Source organism: Bos grunniens, chromosome 6 (genome assembly GCF_055505025.1).
Source record: "Bos grunniens cultivar Pamir isolate PY7600 chromosome 6, Bosgru_T2T1.0, whole genome shotgun sequence".
Classification (NCBI taxonomy): Eukaryota; Metazoa; Chordata; class Mammalia; order Artiodactyla; family Bovidae; genus Bos; species Bos grunniens.
In genome coordinates, this window is record NC_141170.1 from 45,941,040 (window position 1) to 45,953,847 (window position 12,808).

At 44.9% G+C, this 12,808-nt stretch overlaps 1 pseudogene; it reads left to right on the top strand.

The window, feature by feature from the left end:
* Positions 1-9,163: 9,163 nt before the first annotated feature.
* Positions 9,164-9,713, top strand: LOC147370637 (small ribosomal subunit protein uS17 pseudogene; annotated as a pseudogene).
* Positions 9,714-12,808: the final 3,095 nt, after the last annotated feature.

Consider the following 12,808-nt stretch of genomic DNA (forward strand, 5'->3'; position numbering starts at 1 on the left):
TGCACTGAGTCCTCTGCAGATTTTTAACTGAATAATAAGCATATCAAAGGAAAGTAGAATAGCTCAGCATAAGAGCAGCCTGACAAAAGAGCTGTCATTTTCTAATCCTTGCTATTCAAAGTGTGGTCCAGAACTGGCATCATCAGCATTAGCTGCAAGCTTGTGAGAAAAGTGCAGAATCTCGACTCCAATCCAGACCTACTGAATCAGAATCTGCATTTTCAACAAGCTCTCCAGGTGATGTACATGCGCATGAAAGCTTGAGCGGCACTGATCTAAAAACTCTACAGTCGATTTGCATCCATTTTCTATTATACATAGCACATGAAACAGCTTAGCGGGGTCTATGTTTGAGTGCGTGAACAGTAACTTAATTACAATGGATCAACCAAATAGGCTTTCTATATGTTTGTTTAATTGACTGTTTTTACATAAGACATCAGCAGGTAAGGGTGACAAGAAACTGCAGTCATTTTATTTTCCTACTTTCCTATCTTTAGCATGTGGCTCATGTGTTCATGGAAACAAGATGGGTGCGTTTTAAATAAAAAAGGAAAAAACAAAGGGCAAATGCTAGGTAAGACTCTTCCCTTTAAAAGTTTCTGGAGGCCCCTACCTAGGGACTTGCACCTACATCTCATCAGCCAGAGTTGGGTCACATGGTCACTCCCAACTGCAAGGGAGTCTGGGAAGGTGAGCATATGTAATTGGGCATCATACTGCCTAAAGAAAAATTAGGGTTCTCTTGGTAAGGAAGAAGAAAGGGGAGGATGGATATTGGAAAGGCCACTAGCAGTATCTGCCAACCCAGCCCAGAACGAAGCTGGTGTGCACTTCTGAACTCTTACCTACAATGCGGGCACAGTCTTTTCAGTTCTTTATAAAGAGCCCAGAATAAGAAACAGTAACAGTTATTTGGAATACAAATGTTTACAAGATCCCATTAAACATCCTCGGCAAGCTTCCTCCTCCTTTACCTTAAAACATTTCTTCTCTAAACAACACACAGTGGACCAGCATCCGAGCAGAACTGCCTCGTCTGGCAGACTCCTCTGCAGCCCAGTCGGTGGTAGTCGGAGCATCTGTCAGCACATGGCTCGATGCTGACATCATGTTCTGGAAAGAAAGAAGGGAGATGCACAGGAATGTGTGCACTTCATAAACACCTGCATAGAGAGAGCATTCTTTACTGTTCAAAGCGCTTTCATAGTCACGGTCTAACAGGGAAAAAATGCACTGTTAATATTACAGTAGGCAAAGCAAACCCAGACAGAGCATGGGGACGTGCCCGTGTCAGGCAATGAGAGAGATACTAAACCAGGTCCTAGCCCCAGCTCAGAAGTCTATCCAACACACCAGAGAAATGATTCAAGAACAAGCCATCCAGAACGAGAAGAGTTAACCAGCTGAGCAGAAAGTGCGCCTTTGGCTTGGAGTTGAGAAGCATGTTTATGATAGAGGATCACTTCCTGTGTTTATCTGGCCCCAGAGTCGAATCCTTGAATGGCAGGTGCTGGAAGGGAATGAAGATCGAGTATCCTTTAACGAATTAATTATTCAATTAATATATGTATCTAACTAGGGTCATTGTTTGTTCATTTCTTGCATTTGAAGTATTCCTTGATGATATTGTTGTCATAGTCCTTAACCACCACACAACTGCAACCAACCACTATGCCAGGTTTTTCTCTCTGTCAGTGTTTCAGGGCAGTCTACCCACTGCCCTTGTTTCTTGTTGTCATCGGCCTTAAGGCTGATTTAATGTTCAGCAAGTGGAACAAGCCCGGTCTGTGCTTCTGATGGACTGGCTGTAAATTGGAGGTTTCATGTTCTTCTCCTCCAGGTGGATTGATTTTCCAGAGCAGCTCACAGAACTCAGGAAAAGTTTACTCCCTAGATTACCAGTTTATTATAAAGGCTGTAACTCAGCAACAGTCAGATGGAAGAGATGCAGAGGGCAAGGCTTGGGGGAAGAATGTGGAGCTCCCAGGCTGGCTCTGACGCCACTCTCCCAGCACTTTCTCCTCTTTACCAAGCCAGGAGCTCGCTCTCTGAAACTTGCACTTTAGGGGCTTTTTATGGAGACTTCATTATGTAGGTGTGATTGATTAAATCATTGGCTAATCATGATTAAACTCAATCCCCAGCCCCGATCCCCTCCCTGGAGGTCAGCAGTGGGAGGGTGGGAGGGGGCAGAAAGTTCCACCTCTCTAACCACCTGCTTGGTTCCCCTGGTGACCACTCCCCAGTCCTGTGGTTATCTAAGGGCTTTCCAAAAATCACCTCCATAACACAAACTCAGGTGTGGCTGAAAGTGAAGTGAAACTCACTCAGTTGTGTCTGACTCTGTGACTCCATGGAATGCCAGACTACTCTATCCATTGGCTTACCCAAGCAAGAATACTGGAGTGGGTTGCTATTTCCTTCTCCAGGGGATCTTCCTAACCTAGAGATTGAACCCGGGTTTCCTGCATTGCAGACAGATTCTTTACCATCTGAGCCACCAGGGAAGTCCTAGTTATTCATGACAAGAGGTTTCTTTTGCCTTTCTCACTCTGGAGCTACTTCAGGAACTGGAGCTATTTGAGGGCAAAAGACCAAATATTATTAAAAAAAATAGTAAGACATTCCCATTGCTCTTATCACTTAGGAAATTACAAGGGTTTGGGGAGCTGTGTGCCAGGATCAAGATGAAGAGCAAACATATATATTACTTATTAATAATCATAAGATCACAATATCCTTAGAAAGATTCTTCCTAAGGGAGGAATTTGCTCTTTTGTTTATGAAAACACCTTGATGAGTTTTGGGGGCCATTCAACATAAGCCTAGAAGGGAAGAAAATGAGGAATTCAGTGGCTGTTCACAAGAAAGAAGCAGAAACTTAGCACTGTGTCCCATGGATGCTCAGGTGGGCAGCTAGCTGGGGCTCTCAGGCACTGAGGGGAGAGACGGAGGAGCATGATCTGGGACAGAGCACAAGCTCCAGCAACATGCCCACTGACCCAAAAGGCTGGTGGGGTTGGCTCAGGGACTTTTAAATGCCATTTTATATTAACACTGTACATTGGCTACCATTCCACCACTGCTCTTTGTTATCCGTCACCTTGAGGATGGCGCTATTACACAAAATGGCCTTGCCTTGGCGATGCTTTGCAGGGTGGAGAGGGCAGAAGCCGCTTGGGCCATGTCTGTGGCCCAGAGTGGGCAGTAGAAGCACTTGTTTCTGTCAGCTGTCTTCCTGTGAAGGGGTAACAACACCTCTTTACATCCGGGGAACACCTCCCACTTCATGTGATAGAGCGGTTAAACATAGCATCCCCATTTCCCCGCCCTACTCAGAGTTAGACACACGACCCAGGCCAGACAATCACAACGCCATGGCCCTTTGCACTTGGGGACTGAACCAAGATACGGGCTTTGGATCTAAGCTGGGCCGATTAAAGTCCCTCACCAGAGTTTTCCCAACTGGAATGGTAGGGGTAGTTCTCTACTGTCCTCGTGCTTAGAAAGTTGTGAGGGTGGAGGCCTGGGGTTGCAGGCAGCCATAGACCCAGCTAGGGAGAGAACGTCATGAGAGAGAATTAAGCCAGGCAGAGATGAAAGTTAGAACGAGAGAGACACAGAGAGTGAGAGAGCACTGGGTTCACGCTTCCATCCCTGCCTTCCTAGATCCGTGAACTAGCGAATCCCCTTCTTGGTGTGTATCTGCCATTTGCAACAAAAAGAATCCTAACTAATGAGAGAGTGAAAAAAGGAAGAAAGGAGTGCATAGAAGGAGGAATACTGGCCACTAGTGTAACTATGAATCCAGAAGAAGCAGGAATTCAAAGTAAAAGAAAGCCAGGAATACATAGGCCAACAAACCCTAAAAATAACCAGACAGAACACCAGACAATTCTCAGTGGATGGGGACTTGAGAAAAAGGTTATTTTTGCATATTAAAGGAAAAGATGACCACTGACAGGTAGATAATTTATGGACATTAAATACATACTTTTTGTAATTAAGTGCAAATGTTTGATAGATAGGATTTTGTTACTTTCTTGCAGACATTTGGCTGCTCTCCCTCAACCCTGGCCATCTCCATGCAGCAATCTTGTTCCACATATTCCACTTTACACTAAAGGGTCATTTGAAAACCTCAACAAACTGTTTCAAATATATCCCTGCCCAAACTCAATGCCAGAGTAACTAGGAATAACAACGATAAGAAGAAAAGTCATTTTAAAATGTCATATTCTCGGACTTCCCTGGTGGTACAGTGGATAAGAATTTGCCTGATCCAGAAAGATCTCACATTCCATGGAGCAACTAAGCCTATGCCCCACAACCACTGGCCCATGCGCTGCAACTACTGAAGCCCGTCTGCCTAGAGCCCTCGCTCCACAATGAGAAGCCCCTACAATGAGAAGCGTGTGCACCGCAACTAAAGAAAGCCTACTTGCAGCTACAAGGACCCAGTGCAACCAAAAGATAGATCAGATCAGATCAGATCAGATCAGTCGCTCAGTCGTGTCCGACTCTTTGCGACCCCATGAATTGCAGCATGTCAGGCCTCCCTGTCCATCACCAACTCCCGGTGTTCACTCAGACTCATGTCCATCGAGTCAGTGATGCCATCCAGCCATCTCATCCTCTGTCGTCCCCTTCTCCTCCTGCCCCCAATCCCTCCCAGCATCAGAGTCTTTTCCAATGAGTCAACTCTTCGCATGAGGTGGCCAAAGTACTGGAGTTTCAGCTTTAGCATCATTCCTTCCAAAGAAATCCCAGGGCTCATCTCCTTCAGAATGGACTGGTTGGATCTCCTTGCAGTCCAAGGGACTCTCAAGAGTCTTCTCCAACACCACAGTTCAAAAGCATCAATTCTTCTGTGCTCAGCCTTCTTCACAGTCCAACTCTCACATCCATACATGAAAGATAAATAAATAAATAATTTAAAACAAAAGTTCATATTCTCTTCCCATGATGGAAGTACTAGGAGGTAGTGGAGTGCACAGAAGTCAGGCAAGGTTACGGAACATGAGCCATGCTTATATTGACAAGGCAGGAGAATAAGATTTCTTGGTTTTATGAAGCCCAGGGCTTTGATGGTGTGGTCTCCATGAACAATTATAGGCATGAAGAAGTAAAGGTTTCTAGAGAGTGTCCCTTCAGCTTCACCATCAGCTGTCATCTTACAAATATTTGAGCACTGCTCCACTGAGGATGTACTCCTATAAACATTAGGTTCCGTGTGACTTCTTACTTAGAAAAATATGAGAAACATTGGACTTGAATCTCAATTTATGTAACGCATCCAACTACCGAAATACTCATGACTCACTGACTCACAGTTCATGTGACTCATCCTTGGAGCTCCAAATGAACAGTGCAGAAGGATTTTCTTTCTCCTTCTTCTAGATGCAAGCTCCCTCTCCCCCTGCTTATAAACACACACACACACACACACACACACACACACAAAACTTTGTACCTTGGAATTTGACACTGCCTGGGAACAAAGAAGGCAAGTTTCTGGTGATAGTGATGCTGATGATAAGAATCCTCAAGGCAGAGCATAATACAGAAGCACAGAATCTTTTCAAGATACAGAATGTGTGTTCAGGAACCAGGAGAGGAGTAAGCACGTATATTTATGTCCCGTTTCTCCAGGGGGAGAGCTGAGGCAGAGAACGCTGGTTGTCCCCTTAGGCCTTCTCTCTCTCTGTTTTTGGAGAAGGCAATGGCACCCCACTCCAGCACTCTTGCCTGGAAAATCTCATGGACCGAGGAGCCTGGTGGGCCGCAGTCCATGGGGTCGCTAAGAGTCCGACAAGACTCAGCGACTTCACTTTCACTTTTCAATTTCATGCATTGGAGAAGGAAATGGCAACCCACTCCAGTACTCTTGCCTGGAAAATCCCATGGACGGAAGGGCCTGGTGGGCTGCAGTCCATGGGGTCGCTAGGAGTCGGACATCACTGAGCGACTTCACTTTCACCTTTCACTTTCATGCATTGGAGAAGGAAATGGCAACCCACTCCAGTGTTCTTGCCTGGAGAATCCCAGGGACCGGGGAGCCTTGTGGGCTGCCGCCTATGGGGTCGCACAGAGTGGGACACAACTGAAGCGACTTAGCAGCAGCAGCAGCAGCTGTTGGGTTTTTGTTTAGCTGGTTGTGTGTACACTAGTGCTTCTCTCTTTCTTCCTGTAACTTTATCTGAGGAGAACGGCTGTCCAGCTAAAGACTAAATAGTCTCATTTCCCATGTAGATAGATTTTTTAGCCAGCCTCCAACGAGCTCTGCTTCCTGGTATTCACATATTTGCATAGGCCCTTCCCACACTGAGCCAGGGCTGGTCTGTGTGACCAGTAAAAAAAAAAACAGAAATGATGTGTCGCTTCTGAGATTAGTTTCTAAAAGATACTGCAGCTTCTCTCTCTCTCTTTCTCTCTCTCTCTCCCCCTCTGCTTCTTGGATTATTTGCTCTGGGGAAAGGCAGCTGCCATGTGGAACTGAGACCCCTGAAAACAGCCAGTGAGGATACAGGTCTGCCAAGAACCCTATAAGTAGGCTTGAAAGTGCATCCTCCAGCCCCTGTCTAGCCTTTAGATAACTGCAACCTCAGAACAACAACCACCCAGCTAAGCTGCTCTTGAAATTGTTTGATAGAAGAAAGGTCTGTTGTTTTAGTCTGCTAAGCTTTGGGATAATCTGTTATGCAGCAATAGATAACTAAAGCACTGGATGTGACGTGTGCTACTTCCAGGTAATGCTCCTAAAAAGAGTAAGAGTGCTCTCTTGTTACTTTTTCCTACTTCCCATGATCAAGGATGTGAGTATCTTAGTAAGCGGAAAGCCCAGGTGGTAAAGAATCCACCTGCCAACACAGGAGATGCAAAAGACATGTGTTTCAATCCCTGGGTCAGAAAGATCTTCTTTGGTAGGAAACAGCAACCCATCCCAGTATCCTTGCCTGGAGAATCCCATGGACAGAGGAGCCTGGGGGCTACAGTCCATGGCGTCGTACAGAGTCAGACGTGACTGAGTGCCATCCGCACAACGTAGTGAGCTGTCTCAGATTTGCAGATGATTGCAAGCCCTTAGGCTCAGGAGGGCAACAGAACAGAAAGAGCCTGGGTCTCAGGATTAGTCAGGAAATGCCAGGCTTATCTGTGCTAACAACCTCTGATCTCAGAGGCCTGAGAGCAATGCTGTATTTCTCACATCCACAAATATGATGCAGTTCTCTTCTGCAAGAGTTTCTGAAGAGAAACTCTTCAGTATGGCTGTCCTTCATGTCATTAATTCTCCCACAAATTTCAGGGAAAGGGAAAACAAGCACGAGAGCCTCGCGTTGGCATCTAAATGCTTCGGTGACACACCTCACACGCACTCACATTGTTGTTGTTGTTCAGTAGCTAAGCTGTGTCCGACTCTTTGTGACCCTATGGACTGCAGGACGCCAGGCTTCCCTGTCCTTCACCATCTCCCAGAGTTTGCTTGATGATGCCATCTAAACATCTCATTCTCTGTCACATTTCACTGGCCAAAGCAAGCTGCATGACCACAACTAACCCCAAGCAGGCAGAGAAGCACATTCCTTCCTTATTCCCAGAGGAAGAAGACTGGAAACACTTTTTCATGGAACTAACAATCACCAAAGTACTCAACACCATCAAGTCATTACACCAACCCTGGACATTACACCAACCATGCAGGATGATAATTGGTAGAGAAATAAACTTACATATTGACTAAGTCACAGTGTTGGGGATCTCTTATTACAGAGCTTAGCTTTTATCCTAAGCAATAAAAGCATATAGATTAATGAATGGATCTATATTTTAGTTAAGGCCACGGCTTCTGGCAGGAGGTCCTTTCACAGCTGTAAGTCTCTTCAGCTTCCAGTAACCTCTTCCTCTCCTTGACCCATTCTAATCCAAGAGGTAATAACTGTTATCAGCCCGCATATTTCACTTCCTTGTTGGTTCCCTTAATACCCCTTACATCCTTGTAGAGTCCTTTCATTCAGTAGCTCAGTCGTGTCTGACTCTTTGTGACCCCATGGACTGCAGCACGCCAAGTTTCCCTGTCCATCACCAACTCCCAGAGCTTGCTCAAACTCATGTCCTTCTCTTAATTACTTCTGATATCTATTTCCTGTCAGTACCCAAACCAATACAATACTCCTCCCTGGACTTATAGCTGTTAGTCAGAATAAGCAATGACATAAGAAATGGGCAGATGTGAAAATCTCAGAAGGATGATGATGATGTTTTAGATCAACAATGTAATAAAAGAGCAAACAGGGATTAGCACCCAGATCTCATAATGCACAGGAAATCTATCCCCTCTATTGGCATCATCAAGATGGTGAGAAGCCAAGTGGCATCTTAAAACTTTACACTAAAATTGTTCCAGCAAAAGCTATTTGACCCACTTATTCCAAAATTAAAGCTTATCCCCAAATATCTCCATTATTCATTTCTAGTATCACTGGCTTACCAACTTAATTCCTTAGCTGGCGTTCCACTGAGTTCAGCCAGGAAGCTTTGAATTAGAACATGAAATTTGCCAGGTTTCTGTTTGAACAAGATTCAAAGAGCCTCCAAAAATTTCACAGGTCACAAAGAGTACAGCTCACAGCCTCACTCACCTCGGGTAAAAGAAGGAAAGAGAAAAAGTAGCAAATGAGAGTGTGTGTGAGAGAGAGTGGTGGGGTGGAGGGCTAGGGGATGAGAATGAGGAAGGTTAGGGAGAGAGGGAGGAAGGAACGAAACTGCCTATCAAATTTATAGTAAGAAAGGTGATTCTTCAAACGAGGAGCTGCCTCTTCCACATTAAAAAACCAAAATACCCTCAATTTGGAGTGCTCCCCAAGGCCAAACAGCTAGGGGAACCCAGAAGACAATGCAGCTTTGCTGCCAGACACGTCAGCTTCCTGTGGAGGGATCTGCAGTGGCTGAAGAAAGAGACAGATCAAGGAAAATGACTTTCATCCCTAAATGAAATATAAATTCCTCTAAGATCAAACAATACAGTGGAGAAGAAAATGAAAAATATGAGTCATTATCCATTTATTAAAATATTCCTCATTCTAATACAAAGCAAACAACGCCAACAAAATCATGCATATTTTGTCAGGATGCTTTTGGCTACAAGTGAGTGAATATCCAACTGAAAGTGTCTTATCAGGCTTTCTATTTTCTCATATAAGAAAGGTAGGCCTTCCTTTTTTCAGGGAACAGGGAAGATGGCAGACATTCAGACTGAGCATGCATGCCAAAAGCAACCGACCATCTTTCAAAATAAGAAGAGGGTCCTGCTTAGAGAAACTGGCAAGGAGAAGTTCCCACAATTCCACAAAAACATCAGTCTGGGGTTCAAGACACCCAAGGAAGCCATCGAGGGCAACTACATTGACAAGAAATGCCGTTTTACTGGTAATGGCTCCATCCAAGGGCAGATTCTGTCTAGCGACCAAAATGAAGATGGAGAGGGCCATTCTCTCATCTGCCCAGACTACCTCCGCTACATCCGAAAGTATAACCGCTTTGAGAGGGGCCACAGGAACATGTCTGTGCATCTTTCCCCCTGTTTTAGGGACATCCAGATTGGGGACATTTTCACAGTGGGCACCTGCTGGCCCCGGAGCAAGACGGTGCCCTTCCACGTGCGCAAGGTCACCAAGGCTGCCGACACCAAGAGGAAGTTCCAGAAGTTCTGACACTGGACCCCCTGCCCACTGCTCCAAACAAAATAGTGATTTTCCCAGTCCAAAAAGAAAAAAAAGTAGGTGACTCTGCTGCTGCTAAGCTGCTAAGTCGCTTCAGTCGTGTCCAACTCTGTGCGACCCCATAGACGGCAGCCCACAAGGCTCCCCGGTCCCTGGGATTCTCCAGGCAAGAACACTGGAGTGGGTTGCCATTTCCTTCTCCAATGCATGAAAGTGAAAAGTCAAAGTGAAGTCACTCAGTCGTGTCTGACTCTTAGCGACCCCATGGACTGCAGTCTACCAGGCTCCTCCATCCATGCGATTTTCCAGGCAAGAGTACTGGAGTGGGGTGCCATTGCCTTCTCCGGTAGGTGACTCTAGGTTTGGCTAATTAGACAAGCTAACTAGGCCAGAGCTCTGTATCCTCCTCTCTGAGTTTCTCTTCTCTTTCTCCTCATGGTTGCAAGATTACTGTTTCAGTTCCAAGCATCACCTCTCATATAACACTGTCCAGACACAGGAAGGCGAAGCCTTGGCTTTCTCTTCAAGTAGCTCTCATTTTACTCTAGAGAAAAAGCCTTCCCCAGAAGCCCCCAGCAGTCTTCCCCTTGCCCCTCATTGTCTGGAATTTGCACCACATGGCCACTCCACGCTTATAACTGGCAAAGATAATCGGCACTTAGAGCAGACTTGTGCATAGCAGGAGCTCATTTACCACTTGCCAAATAAATGAAAGGTGAATTGGACTGCCAAGGTTGCCTTAGACTAATTACAGTCTGTTTCCTAGAATTCATTTTCCTAGAACACATTGTTGGGTGGCGGAAGAAAATTTGTATTTTCTTATCAAAGAAGAAGGAAGGGGCTTGTCTAGTGGCTTAGTGGTAAAGAATTTGCCTGCCGATGAGGGGACATGGGTTCAGTTCCTGGTCTGGGAAGATCCCACATGCCTCAGAGCAACTAAGCCCATTCGCCACAACCACTGAGCCCACGTGCCACAACTACTGAGCCTGCACCCCAGAGCCTGTGCTCCATGAGAAGAGAAGCCTCTGCAGTGAGAAACCCGTGCACGGCAACTATTAATACAGTAGGCTCCGCTAGCCGCAACTAGAGAAAGCCTATGCAACAATGAAGACCCAGCACAGCCAAAAATAAATAAATAAAATTATTTTTTTAAAAAAGGAGGAGGGAGGAATGGATTTGAGCAGTCAACAAACAGCATATTCCACATTAAGCCATTTCTTTTTTTTTTCTTTTTAAATTTTATTATAGATTTACTTAAAGGCAAAAATACATTTTTACAGCAAGAAAATGTCTATGCCAGGCACATTGCACCAAGTAAATATAAAACAAAAATAATTACTTTATCACCGTTTGATGATGAAGGTAAAAATTTATATATAAAGATATATTCATATATAAATTTCTTTTTTTTAATTAATTAATTAATTTCTTGGCTGTGCTGGATCTTCGTTGCTTTGTATGGGCTTTCTCTAGTTGCAGGGAGCTGGGGCTACGCTTCACTGTTGTGCTCAGGCTTCTCACTGTGGTGGCTTCTCTGTTGTGGAGCACAGGCTCCAGGTGCTCGATCTTCAGTAGTTGCAGCACGCAAGCTCAGTAGTTGAGGCTCACAGGCTCTAGAGTACAGGCTCCGTAGTTGTGGCACAGGGGTCTTGTTGCTCTGTGGCATGTGGAATCTTCCCAGACCTGGAATTGAACCCATGTCCCCTGCACTGACATGCAGATTCTTATTCACTGTGCCACCAGAGAAGTCCAAGTCGTTTCTTTTCTTTCTTTCTTTCTTTTTTCTTTTTTTGGTCAAATCAAGTGGCTTGTGGGATCTTAGTTCCTCTATCAGGGATTGAACTCAGGGCCCTGGCAGTGAAAGTGCCAGGTCCTAACTACTGGACCACCAGGGAATTCCCACACCATTTCTTCTTAAGGCAGAGAAGAAGAGCAACCCAGGAAAGAGCTTATTACTCTCTAATGGTTACTTTAGCAAAAAAATGTTCTTTGGATTTAAACAAATTGTTCATGCAAGGGAGTAGTATCTTATTAAGGGAGAAGGTAACATGTTCTAGAGATAAATGAACTTTTTTCTTCCCCAGCTGAGACATCAGTTCTTTTAGGATAGTCTCTGCCCGACCCAGTCTGGGTTAGGTGTCTTTCCCGTGTATTATCAAAAGCACTCTTTACCTCCCCATAGTAGAGCACTTGCCACACCAGATTGTACTTCACTGTTGACCCCTGTTGTAGAGACTGAGTGTGTTCACTAAACTCTTTCCTTTCTCTTCTATGCACTCAGCTATGTTTCCCAACCTCCACTGCAGTTAGGTGTGACCACGTGGCTCAGTCTGGTCAATGCAGCATGGGTAAAGTGATGTTTGCCATTTCCAGGTTAGGCCTTATCATGAAAACTACCCATACAGGCTCCTAAACTCTCTTTCTGATCTGCTGCCTGAATGGAGCAGAACACCTGTCTTCATGCTTGAAGAATCTGTTTTGTTTTTTTTTTCCATGTGTGCTAAGCCACTGAGAATTAGCTGTTTGTTTGTGTGTTTTTGTTAGTGACGTTACCCTGACTAACACAGTTCCACATTAGAATGAAAACCTCTTGAAAATAGAAATTTCCTCTCTCTTTCCCACCAGGTATTCCTCGCTTTGGGTAGACTCCGGCAGTTGGTGATGGACAAGGAGGGGAGGCGTGCTGCGGTTCATGAGGTTGCAAGGAGTCAGACATGACTGAGCGACTGAACTGAACTGATTCCTTGCTTTAGTATAGTGCCTATCACACAACAGGCACTTAAAGCATTTTTTTTCATTATACTGGGAAGTATTTTACTCTTTGGCCTCTTCCTTTATTTTTGAAATAACCATCTCTCTGACCCTCCTTGGTTTAATCACAGCCACATAAAGGAATTCCTTCAACAGCAGCTTTTTACCCCAAGAAGGCAGTGATGACAGGTGGCTAACTTTTTTTTTTTTCTGCTGTTTCCCTGCCCCCAATACCCCATTCTATTTCTTGCTCCTCCATCAAAATCTTAAACATTTTTTTAATGAAGTAAATGGAACTGTCTCAATGTGTGTCAAGTACCTGAGTGAGTGTTAGT